We start from the raw sequence: 11,588 nt of genomic DNA, 5'->3' as shown, positions 1-11,588 counted from the left end.
ATTCGATGGGCTGTGTTCGATGGACAGTGTTCGATGGGCTGTGTTCGATGGGCTGTGTTCGATGGGCTATTTTCGATGGGCAGTGTTCGATGGGCTGTGTTCGATGGGCTATGTTCGATGGGCGTTGTTCGATGGGCTGTGTTCGATCAGCTGTGTTCGATGGGCTGAATTCGATGGGCTGTGTTCGATGGTCAGTATTCGATGGGCTATGTTCGATGGGCTGTGTTCGATGGGCTATGTTCGATGGGCTGTGTTCGATGGGCTATGTTCGAGGCTGTGTTCGATGGGCTGTGTTCGATGGGCTATGTTCGATGGGCTGTGTTCGATGGGCTGTGTTCGATGGGCTATGTTCGATGGGCTGTGTTCGATGGTCAGTGTTCGATGGGCTCTGTTCGATGGGCTGTGTTAACATAGAAACATAGAAAATAGGTGCAGGAGTAGGCCATTCGGCCCTTCTAGCCTGCACCACCATTCAATGAGTTGATGGCTGAACATGCAACTTCAGTACCCCATTCCTGCTTTCTCACCATACCCCTTGATTCCCCTCGTAGTAAGGACGTCATCTAACTCCTTTTTGAATATATTTAGTGAATTGGCCTCAACAACTTTCTGTGGTGGAGAATTCCACAGGTTCACCACTCTCTGGGTGAAGAAATTCCTCCTCATCTCGGTCCTAAATGGCTCACCCCTTATCCTTCGATTGTGTCCCCTGGTTCTGGACTTCCGCAACATTGGGAACATTCTTCCTGCATCTAACCTGTCTAAACCCGTCAGAATGAGGTCTCCTCTCATTCTTCTGAATTCCAGTGAATACAAGCCAAGTTGATCCAGTCTTTCTTGATAGGTCAGTCCCGCCATCCCGGGAATCAGTCTGGTGAACCTTCGCTGCACTCCCTCAATAGCAAGAATGTCCTTCCTCAGGTTAGGAGACCAAAACTGTACACAATACTCCAGGTGTGGCCTCACCAAGGCCCTGTACAACTGTAGCAACACTTCCCTGCCCCTGTACTGAAATCCCCTCGCTATGAAGGCCAACATGCCATTTGCTTTCTTAACCGCCTGCTGTAACTGCATGCCAACCTTCAATGACTGATGTACCATGACACCCAGGTCTCGTTGCACCTCCCCTTTTCCTAATCTGTCACCATTCAGATAATCGTCTGTCTCTCTGTTTTTACCACCAAAGTGGATAACCTCACATTTATCCACATTATACTTCATCTGCCATGCATTTGCCCACTCACCTAACCTATCCAAGTCGCTCTGCAGCCTCATAGCATCCTCCTCGCAGCTCACACTGCCACCCAACTTAGTGACATCCGCAAATTTGGAGATACTACATTTAATCCGCTCGTCTAAATCATTAATGTACAGTGTAAACAGCTGGGGCCCCAGCACAGAACTTTGCGGTACCCCACTAGTCACTGCCTGCCATTCTGAAAAGTCCCCATTTACTCCTACTCTTTGCTTCCTGTCTGACAACCAGTTCTCAATCCATGTCAGCACACTACCCCCAATCCCATGTGCTTTAACTTTGCACATTAATCTCTTGTGTGGGACCTTGTCGAAAGCCTTCTGAAAGTCCAAATATACCACATCAACTGGTTCTCCCTTGTCCACTCTACTGGAATCATCCTCAAAAAATTCCAGAAGATTTGTCAAGCATGATTTCCCTTTCACAAATCCATGCTGACTTGGACCTATCATATCACCTCTTTCCAAATGCACTGCTATGACATCCTTAATAATTGATTCCATCATTTTACCCACTACCGATGTCAGGCTGACCGGTCTATAATTCCCTGTTTTCTCTCTCCCTCCTTTTTTAAAAAGTGGCGTTACATTGGCTACCCTCCACTCCATAGGAACTGATCCAGAGTCAATGGAATGTTGGAAAATGACTGTCAATGCATCCACTATTTCCAAGGCCACCTCCTTAAGTACTCTGGGATGCAGTCCATCAGGCCCTGGGGATTTATCGGCCTTCAATCCCATCAATTTCCCCAACACAATTTCCCGACTAATAAGGATTTCCCTCAGTTCCTCCTCCTTACTAGACCCTCCGACCCCTTTTATATCCGGAAGGTTGTTTGTGTCCTCCTCAGTGAATACCGAACCAAAGTACTTGTTCAATTGGTCCGCCATTTCTTTGTTCCCCGTTATGACTTCCCCTGATTCTGACTGCAGGGGACCTACGTTTGTCTTTACTAACCTTTTTCTCTTTACATATCTGCAGAAACTTTTGCAATCCGTCTTAATGTTCCCTGCAAGCTTCTTCTCGTACTCCATTTTCCCTGCCCTAATCAAACCCTTTGTCCTCCTCTGCTGAGTTCTAAATTTCTCCCAGTCCCCGGGTTCGCTGCTATTTCTGGCCAATTTGTATGCCACTTCCTTGGCTTTAATACTATCCCTGATTTCCCTTGATAGCCACGGTTGAGCCACCTTCCCTTTTTTATTTTTACGCCAGAAAGGAATGTACATCCATGCGGTCTCTAAATGTCTGCCATTGCCCATCCACAGTCAACCCCTTCAGTATCATTCGCCAATCTATCCTAGCCAATTCACGCCTCATACCTTCAAAGTTACCCTTCTTTAAGTTCTGGACCATGTGTTCGACGGTCTGTGTTCGATGGGCTGTGTTCGATGGGCAGTGTTCGATGGGCAGTGTTCGATGGGCTGTTTTCGATGGGCAGTGTTCGATGGGCAGTGTTCGATGGGCTGTGTTCGATGGGCGGTGTTCGATGGGCTGTGTTCGATGGGCTGTGTTCGATGGGCAGTGTTCGATGGGCTGTGTTCGATGGGCAGTGTTCGATGGGCTGTGTTCAACGGGCTGTGTTCGACGGTCTGTGATCGACGGGCTGTGTTCGATGGGCTGTGTTCGATGGGCAGTGTTCGATGGGCTGTTTTCGATGGGCAGTGGTCGATGGGCAGTGCTCGATGGGCAGTGTTCGATGGGCGGTGTTCGATGTGCTGTGTACGATGGGCGGTGTTCGATGGGCTGTGTTCGATGGGCAGTATTCGATGGGCAGTGTTCGATGTGCGGTGTTCGATGAGCTGTGTTCGATGGGCTGTGTTCGATGGGAAGTGTTCGATGGGCTGTGTTCGATGGGCGGTGTTCGATGTGCTGTGTTCGATGGGCGGTGTTCGATGGGCTGTGTTCGATGGGCAGTGTTCGATGTGCTGTGTTCAATGGGCTGTGTTCGGTGGGCTGTGTTCGATGGGAAGTGTTCGATGGGCAGTGTTCGATGGGCTGTGTTCAATGGGCTATGTTCGATGGGCTGTGTTCGATGGGCTGTGTTCGATGGGCTATGTTCGATGGGCTGTGTTCGATGGGCTGTGTTCGATGGGCTATGTTCGATGGGCTATGTTCGATGGGCTGTGTTCGATGTGCTGTGTTCGATGGGCTGTGTTCGATGGGCGGTGTTCGATGGGCAGTGTTCGATGGGCTACGTTCGATGGGCTGTGTTCGATGGGCTGTGTTCGATGGGCTATGTTCGATGGGCTATGTTCGATGGGCTGTGTTCGGTGGGCTATGTTCGATGGGCTGTGTTCGATGGGCTGTGTTCGATGGGCTATGTTCGATAGGCTGTGTTCGATGGGCTGTGTTCGATGGGCTATGTTCGATGGGCTGTGTTCGAAGGGCTGTGTTCGATGGGCTGTGTTCGATGGGCTGTGTTCGATGGGCAGTGTTCGATGGGCTGTGTTCGATGTGCTGTGTTCGATGGGCTGTGTTCGATGGGCTGTGTTCGATGGTCAGTGCACGATGGGCTATGTTCGATGGGCTGTGTTCGATGGGCTATGTTCGATGGGCTGTGTTCGATGGACAGTGTTCGATGGGCTGTGTTCGATGGGCTGTGTTCGATGGGCTATGTTCGATGGGCTGTGTTCGATGGGCTGTGTTCGATGGGCTGAATTCGATGGGCTGTGTTCGATGGTCAGTGTTCGATGGGCTATGTTCGATGGACTGTGTTCGATGGGCTATGTTCGATGGGCCGTGTTCGATGGGACGTGTTCGATGGGCTGTGTTCGATGGGCTGTGTTCGATGGGCTGTGTTCAATGGGCTGTGTTCAATGGGCTGTGTTCGACGGGAAGTGTTCGATGGGCTGTGTTCGATGGGCTGTGATTGATAGGCTGAGTTCGATGGGCAGTGTTCGATGTGCTGTGTTCAATGGGCTGTGTTCAATGGGCTGTGTTCGATGGGAAGTGTTCGATGGGCTGTGTTCGATGGGCGGTGTTCGATGTGCTGTGTTCGATGGGCTGTGTTCGATGGGCAGTGTTCGATGCACAGAGCTCGATGGGCTGTGTTCGATGGGCGGTGTTCAATGTGCTGTGTTCGATGGGCGGTGTTCGATGGGCTGTGTTCGATGGGCAGTGTTCGATGGGCGGTGTTCGATGGGAAGTGTTTGATGTGCTGTGTTCAATGAGCTGTGTTCGATGGGCTGTGTTCGATGGGAAGTGTTCGATGGGCTGTGTTCGATGGGCGGTTTTCGATGGGCTGTGTTCGATGGGCTGTGTTCGATGGGCTGTGTTCGATGGGCAGTGTTCGATGGGCTGTGTTCGATGGGCGGTGTTCGATGGGCTGTGTTCGATGGGCTGTGTTCGATGGGCAGTGTTCGATGGGCTGTGTTCGATGGGCGGTGTTCGATGGGCTGTGTTCGATGGGCTGTGTTCGACGGGCTGTGTTCGATGGGCAGTGTTCGATGTGCTGTGTTCGATGGGCGGTGTTCGATATGCTGTTTTCGATGGGCGGTGTTTGATGGGCTCTTTTCGATGGTCAGTTTTCGATGTGCTGTGTTCAATGGGCTGTGTTCGATGGGCTGTGTTCGATGGGCGGTGTTCGATGGGCTGTGTTCGATGGGCGGTGTTCGATGTGCTGTGTTCGAAGTGCAGTGTTCGATGGGCTGTGTTCGATTGTCTGTATTCGATGGGCTGTGTTCGATGGGCAGTGTTCGATGGGCTGTGTTCGATGGGCGGTTTTCGATGTGCTGTGTTCGATGGGCTGTGTTCGATGGGCTGTGTTCGATGGGCGGTGTTCGATGGGCGGTGTTCGATGGGCGGTGTTCGATGGGCTGTGTTCGATGGGCTGTGTTCGATGGGCTGTGTTCGATGGGCTGTGTTCGATGGGCTGTGTTCGATGGGCTGTGTTCGATGGGCTGTGTTCGATGGGTGGTGTTCGATGGGCGGTGTTCGATGGGCGGTGTTCGATGGGCTGTGTTCGATGGGCTGTGTTCGATGGGCGGTGTTCGATATGCTGTGTTCGATGGGCGGTGTTTGATGGGCTCTTTTCGATGGGCAGTTTTCGATGTGCTGTGTTCAATGGGCTGTGTTCGATGGGCTGTGTTCGATGGGCTGTGTTCGATGGGCGGTGTTCGATGGGCTGTGTTCGATGGGCGGTGTTCGATGTGCTGTGTTCGAAGTGCAGTGTTCGATGGGCTGTGTTCGATTGTCTGTATTCGATGGGCTGTGTTCGATGGGCAGTGTTCGATGGGCTGTGTTCGATGGGCTGTGTTCGATGGGCTATTTTCGATGGGCAGTGTTCGATGGGCTGTGTTCGATGGGCTATGTTCGATGGGCGTTGTTCGGTGGGCTGTGTTCGATCAGCTGTGTTCGATGGGCTGAATTCGATGGGCTGTGTTCGATGGTCAGTATTCGATGGGCTATGTTCGATGGGCTGTGTTCGATGGGCTATGTTCAATGGGCTGTGTTCGATGAGCTATGTTCGAGGCTGTGTTCGATGGGCTGTGTTCGATGGGCTATGTTCGATGGGCTGTGTTCGATGGGCTGTGTTCGATGGGCTATGTTCGATGGGCTGTGTTCGATGGTCAGTGTTCGATGGGCTCTGTTCGATGGGCTGTGTTAACATAGAAACATAGAAAATAGGTGCAGGAGTAGGCCATTCGGCCCTTCTAGCCTGCACCACCATTCAATGAGTTGATGGCTGAACATGCAACTTCAGTACCCCATTCCTGCTTTCTCACCATACCCCTTGATTCCCCTCGTAGTAAGGACGTCATCTAACTCCTTTTTGAATATATTTAGTGAATTGGCCTCAACAACTTTCTGTGGTGGAGAATTCCACAGGTTCACCACTCTCTGGGTGAAGAAATTCCTCCTCATCTCGGTCCTAAATGGCTCACCCCTTATCCTTCGATTGTGTCCCCTGGTTCTGGACTTCCGCAACATTGGGAACATTCTTCCTGCATCTAACCTGTCTAAACCCGTCAGAATGAGGTCTCCTCTCATTCTTCTGAATTCCAGTGAATACAAGCCAAGTTGATCCAGTCTTTCTTGATAGGTCAGTCCCGCCATCCCGGGAATCAGTCTGGTGAACCTTCGCTGCACTCCCTCAATAGCAAGAATGTCCTTCCTCAGGTTAGGAGACCAAAACTGTACACAATACTCCAGGTGTGGCGTCACCAAGGCCCTGTACAACTGTAGCAACACTTCCCTGCCCCTGTACTGAAATCCCCTCGCTATGAAGGCCAACATGCCATTTGCTTTCTTAACCGCCTGCTGTAACTGCATGCCAACCTTCAATGACTGATGTACCATGACACCCAGGTCTCGTTGCACCTCCCCTTTTCCTAATCTGTCACCATTCAGATAATCGTCTGTCTCTCTGTTTTTACCACCAAAGTGGATAACCTCACATTTATCCACATTATACTTCATCTGCCATGCATTTGCCCACTCACCTAACCTATCCAAGTCGCTCTGCAGCCTCATAGCATCCTCCTCGCAGCTCACACTGCCACCCAACTTAGTGACATCCGCAAATTTGGAGATACTACATTTAATCCGCTCGTCTAAATCATTAATGTACAGTGTAAACAGCTGGGGCCCCAGCACAGAACTTTGCGGTACCCCACTAGTCACTGCCTGCCATTCTGAAAAGTCCCCATTTACTCCTACTCTTTGCTTCCTGTCTGACAACCAGTTCTCAATCCATGTCAGCACACTACCCCCAATCCCATGTGCTTTAACTTTGCACATTAATCTCTTGTGTGGGACCTTGTCGAAAGCCTTCTGAAAGTCCAAATATACCACATCAACTGGTTCTCCCTTGTCCACTCTACTGGAATCATCCTCAAAAAATTCCAGAAGATTTGTCAAGCATGATTTCCCTTTCACAAATCCATGCTGACTTGGACCTATCATATCACCTCTTTCCAAATGCACTGCTATGACATCCTTAATAATTGATTCCATCATTTTACCCACTACCGATGTCAGGCTGACCGGTCTATAATTCCCTGTTTTCTCTCTCCCTCCTTTTTTAAAAAGTGGCGTTACATTGGCTACCCTCCACTCCATAGGAACTGATCCAGAGTCAATGGAATGTTGGAAAATGACTGTCAATGCATCCACTATTTCCAAGGCCACCTCCTTAAGTACTCTGGGATGCAGTCCATCAGGCCCTGGGGATTTATCGGCCTTCAATCCCATCAATTTCCCCAACACAATTTCCCGACTAATAAGGATTTCCCTCAGTTCCTCCTCCTTACTAGACCCTCCGACCCCTTTTATATCCGGAAGGTTGTTTGTGTCCTCCTCAGTGAATACCGAACCAAAGTACTTGTTCAATTGGTCCGCCATTTCTTTGTTCCCCGTTATGACTTCCCCTGATTCTGACTGCAGGGGACCTACGTTTGTCTTTACTAACCTTTTTCTCTTTACATATCTGCAGAAACTTTTGCAATCCGTCTTAATGTTCCCTGCAAGCTTCTTCTCGTACTCCATTTTCCCTGCCCTAATCAAACCCTTTGTCCTCCTCTGCTGAGTTCTAAATTTCTCCCAGTCCCCGGGTTCGCTGCTATTTCTGGCCAATTTGTATGCCACTTCCTTGGCTTTAATACTATCCCTGATGTCCCTTGATAGCCACGGTTGAGCCACCTTCCCTTTTTTATTTTTACGCCAGAAAGGAATGTACATCCATGCGGTCTCTAAATGTCTGCCATTGCCCATCCACAGTCAACCCCTTCAGTATCATTCGCCAATCTATCCTAGCCAATTCACGCCTCATACCTTCAAAGTTACCCTTCTTTAAGTTCTGGACCATGTGTTCGACGGTCTGTGTTCGATGGGCTGTGTTCGATGGGCAGTGTTCGATGGGCAGTGTTCGATGGGCTGTTTTCGATGGGCAGTGTTCGATGGGCTGTGTTCGATGGGCGGTGTTCGATGGGCTGTGTTCGATGGGCGGTGTTCGATGGGCAGTGTTCGATGGGCAGTGTTCGATGGGCTGTGTTCGATGGGCAGTGTTCGATGGGCTGTGTTCGATGGGCAGTGTTCGATGGGCTGTGTTCGACGGGCTGTGTTCGACGGTCTGTGATCGACGGGCTGTGTTCGATGGGCAGTGTTCGATGGGCAGTGTTCGATGGGCTGTTTCGATGGGCAGTGGTCGATGGGCAGTGCTCGATGGGCAGTGTTCGATGGGCGGTGTTCGATGTGCTGTGTACGATGGGCGGTGTTCGATGGGCTGTGTTCGATGGGCAGTGTTCGATGGGCAGTGTTCGATGTGCGGTGTTCGATGAGCTGTGTTCGATGGGCTGTGTTCGATGGGAAGTGTTCGATGGGCTGTGTTCGATGGGCGGTGTTCGATGTGCTGTGTTCGATGGGTGGTGTTCGATGGGCTGTGTTCGATGGGCAGTGTTCGATGTGCTGTGTTCAATGGGCTGTGTTCGGTGGGCTGTGTTCGATGGGAAGTGTTCGATGGGCAGTGTTCGATGGGCTGTGTTCAATGGGCTATGTTCGATGGGCTGTGTTCGATGGGCTGTGTTCGATGGGCTATGTTCGATGGGCTGTGTTCGATGGGCTGTGTTCGATGGGCTATGTTCGATGGGCTATGTTCGATGGGCTGTGTTCGATGTGCTGTGTTCGATGGGCTGTGTTCGATGGGCGGTGTTCGATGGGCAGTGTTCGATGGGCTACGTTCGATGGGCTGTGTTCGATGGGCTGTGTTCGATGGGCTATGTTCGATGGGCTATGTTCGATGGGCTGTGTTCGGTGGGCTATGTTCGATGGGCTGTGTTCGATGGGCTGTGTTCGATGGGCTATGTTCGATAGGCTGTGTTCGATGGGCTATGTTCGATGGGCTATGTTCGATGGGCTGTGTTCGAAGGGCTGTGTTCGATGGGCAGTGTTCGATGGGCTGTGTTCGATGTGCTGTGTTCGATGGGCTGTGTTCGATGGGCGGTGTTCGATGGGCTGTGTTCGATGGGCGGTGTTCGATGGGCTGTGTTCGATGGGCTGTGTTCGATGGGCAGTGTTCGATGGGCTGTTCGATGGGCTGTGTTCGATGGGCTGTGTTCGATGGGCTGTGTTCGATGGGCTGTGTTCGATGGGCAGTGTTCGATGGGCTGTTTTTGATGGGCTGTGTTCAATGGGCGGTGTTCGATGGGCAGTGTTCGATGGGCTGTGTTCGATGGGCTATGTTCGATGCGCTGTCTTCGATGGGCTGTGTTCGATGGACTGTGTTCGATGGGCTGTGTTCGATGGGCTGTGTTCGATGGCTGTGTTCGATGGGCAGTGTTCGATGGGCTGTTTTTGATGGGCTGTGTTCAATGGGCGGTGGTCGATGGGCAGTGTTCGATGGGCTGTGTTCGAGGGCTATGTTCGATGCGCTGTCTTCGATGGGCAGTGTTCGATCGGCTGTGTTCGATGGGCTGTATTCGATGGGCTGTTTTTGATGGGCTGTGTTCGATGGGCGGTGTTCGATGGGCTATTTTCGATGGGCTGTGTTCGTTGGGCTGTGTTCGATGGGCTGAATTCGATGGGCTGTGTTCGATGGTCAGTGTTCGATGGGCTATGTTCGATGGGCTGTGTTCGATGGGCTATGTTCGATGGGCTGTGTTCGATGGACAGTGTTCGATGGGCTGTGTTCGATGGGCTGTGTTCGATGGGCTATGTTCGATGGGCTGTGTTCGATGGGCTGTGTTCGATGGGCTGAATTCGATGGGCTGTGTTCGATGGTCAGTGTTCGATGGGCTATGTTCGATGGGCTGTGTTCGATGGGCTATGTTCGATGGGCTGTGTTCGATGGGCTATGTTCGATGGGCTGTGTTCGATGGGCTGTGTTCGATGGGCTGTGTTCGATGGGCGTTGTTCGATGAGCTTTGTTCGATGGGCTGTGTTCGATGGGCAGTGTTCGATGGGCTGTTCGATGGGCTGTGTTCGATGGGCTGTGTTCGATGGGCTGTGTTCGATGGGCTGTGTTCGATGGGCAGTGTTCGATGGGCTGTTTTTGATGGGCTGTGTTCAATGGGCGGTGTTCGATGGGCAGTGTTCGATGGGCTGTGTTCGATGGGCTATGTTCGATGCGCTGTCTTCGATGGGCAGTGTTCGATGGGCTGTGTTCGATGGGCTGTATTCGATGGGCTGTTTTTGATGTGCTGTGTTCCATGGGCGGTGTTCGATGGGCAGTGTTCGATGGGCTGTGTTCGATGGGCTATGTTCGATGCGCTGTGTTCGATGGGCAGTGTTCGATGGGCTGTGTTCGATGGGCTGTATTCGATGGGCTGTGTTCGATGGGCAGTGTTCGATTGTCTGTATTCGATGGGCTGTGTTCGATGGACAGTGTTCGATGGGCTGTGTTCGATGGGCTGTGTTCGATGGGCTATGTTCGATGGGCTGTGTTCGATGGGCTGTGTTCGATGGGCTCAATTCGATGAGTTGTGTTCGATGGTCCGTGTTCGATGGGCTATGTTCGATGGGCTGTGTTCGATGGGCTATGTTCGATGGGCTGTGTTCGATGGGCTATGTTCGATGGGCTGTGTTCGATGGGCTGTGTTCCATGGGCTATGTTTGATGGGCTGTGTTCGATGGGCTGTGTTCGATGGGCTGTGTTCGATGGGCTGTGTTCGATGGGCTGTGTTCGAAGGACTGTGTTCGATGGGCTGTGTTCGATGGGCTGTGTTCGATGGGCTGTGTTCGATGGGCTGTGTTCGATGGGCTGTGTTCGATGGGCTGTTTTCGATGTGCTGTGTTCGATGGACTGTGTTCGATGGGCGGTGTTCGATGGGCTGTGTTCTATGGGTGTTGTTCGATGGGCTGTGTTCGATGGGCAGTGTTCGATGGGCAGTGTTCGATGGGCTGTGTTCGATGGGCTGTGTTCGATGGGCTGTGTTCGATGGGCTATGTTCGATGGGCTGTGTTCAACGGGCTGTTCGATGGGCTATGTTCAATGGGCTGTGTTCGACGGGCTGTTCAATGGGCTGTGTTCGATGGGCAGTGTTCGATGGGCTGTGTTCGATGGGCTGTGTTCGATGGGCAGTGTTCGATGGGCTGTTCGATGGGCTGTGTTCGATGGGCTGTGTTCGATGGGCTGTGTTCGATGGGCTGTGTTCGATGGGCAGTGTTCGCTGGGCTGTTTTTGATGGGCTGTGTTCAATGGGCGGTGTTCGATGGGCAGTGTTCGATGGGCTGTGTTCGATGGGCTATGTTCGATGCGCTGTCTTCGATGGGCAGTGTTCGATGGGCTGTGTTCAATGGGCTGTATTCGATGGGCTGTTTTTGATGGGCTGTGTTCGATGGGCGGTGTTCGATGGGCAGTGTTCGATGGGCTGTGTTCGATGGGCTATGTTCGATGCGC

The sequence above is a fragment of the Pristiophorus japonicus genome, chromosome 1 (assembly GCF_044704955.1).
Source record: "Pristiophorus japonicus isolate sPriJap1 chromosome 1, sPriJap1.hap1, whole genome shotgun sequence".
Lineage (NCBI taxonomy): Eukaryota > Metazoa > Chordata > Chondrichthyes > Pristiophoridae > Pristiophorus > Pristiophorus japonicus.
The sequence above is the reverse complement of the archived record's forward strand: the minus strand, read 5'-3'. Positions refer to the sequence as shown.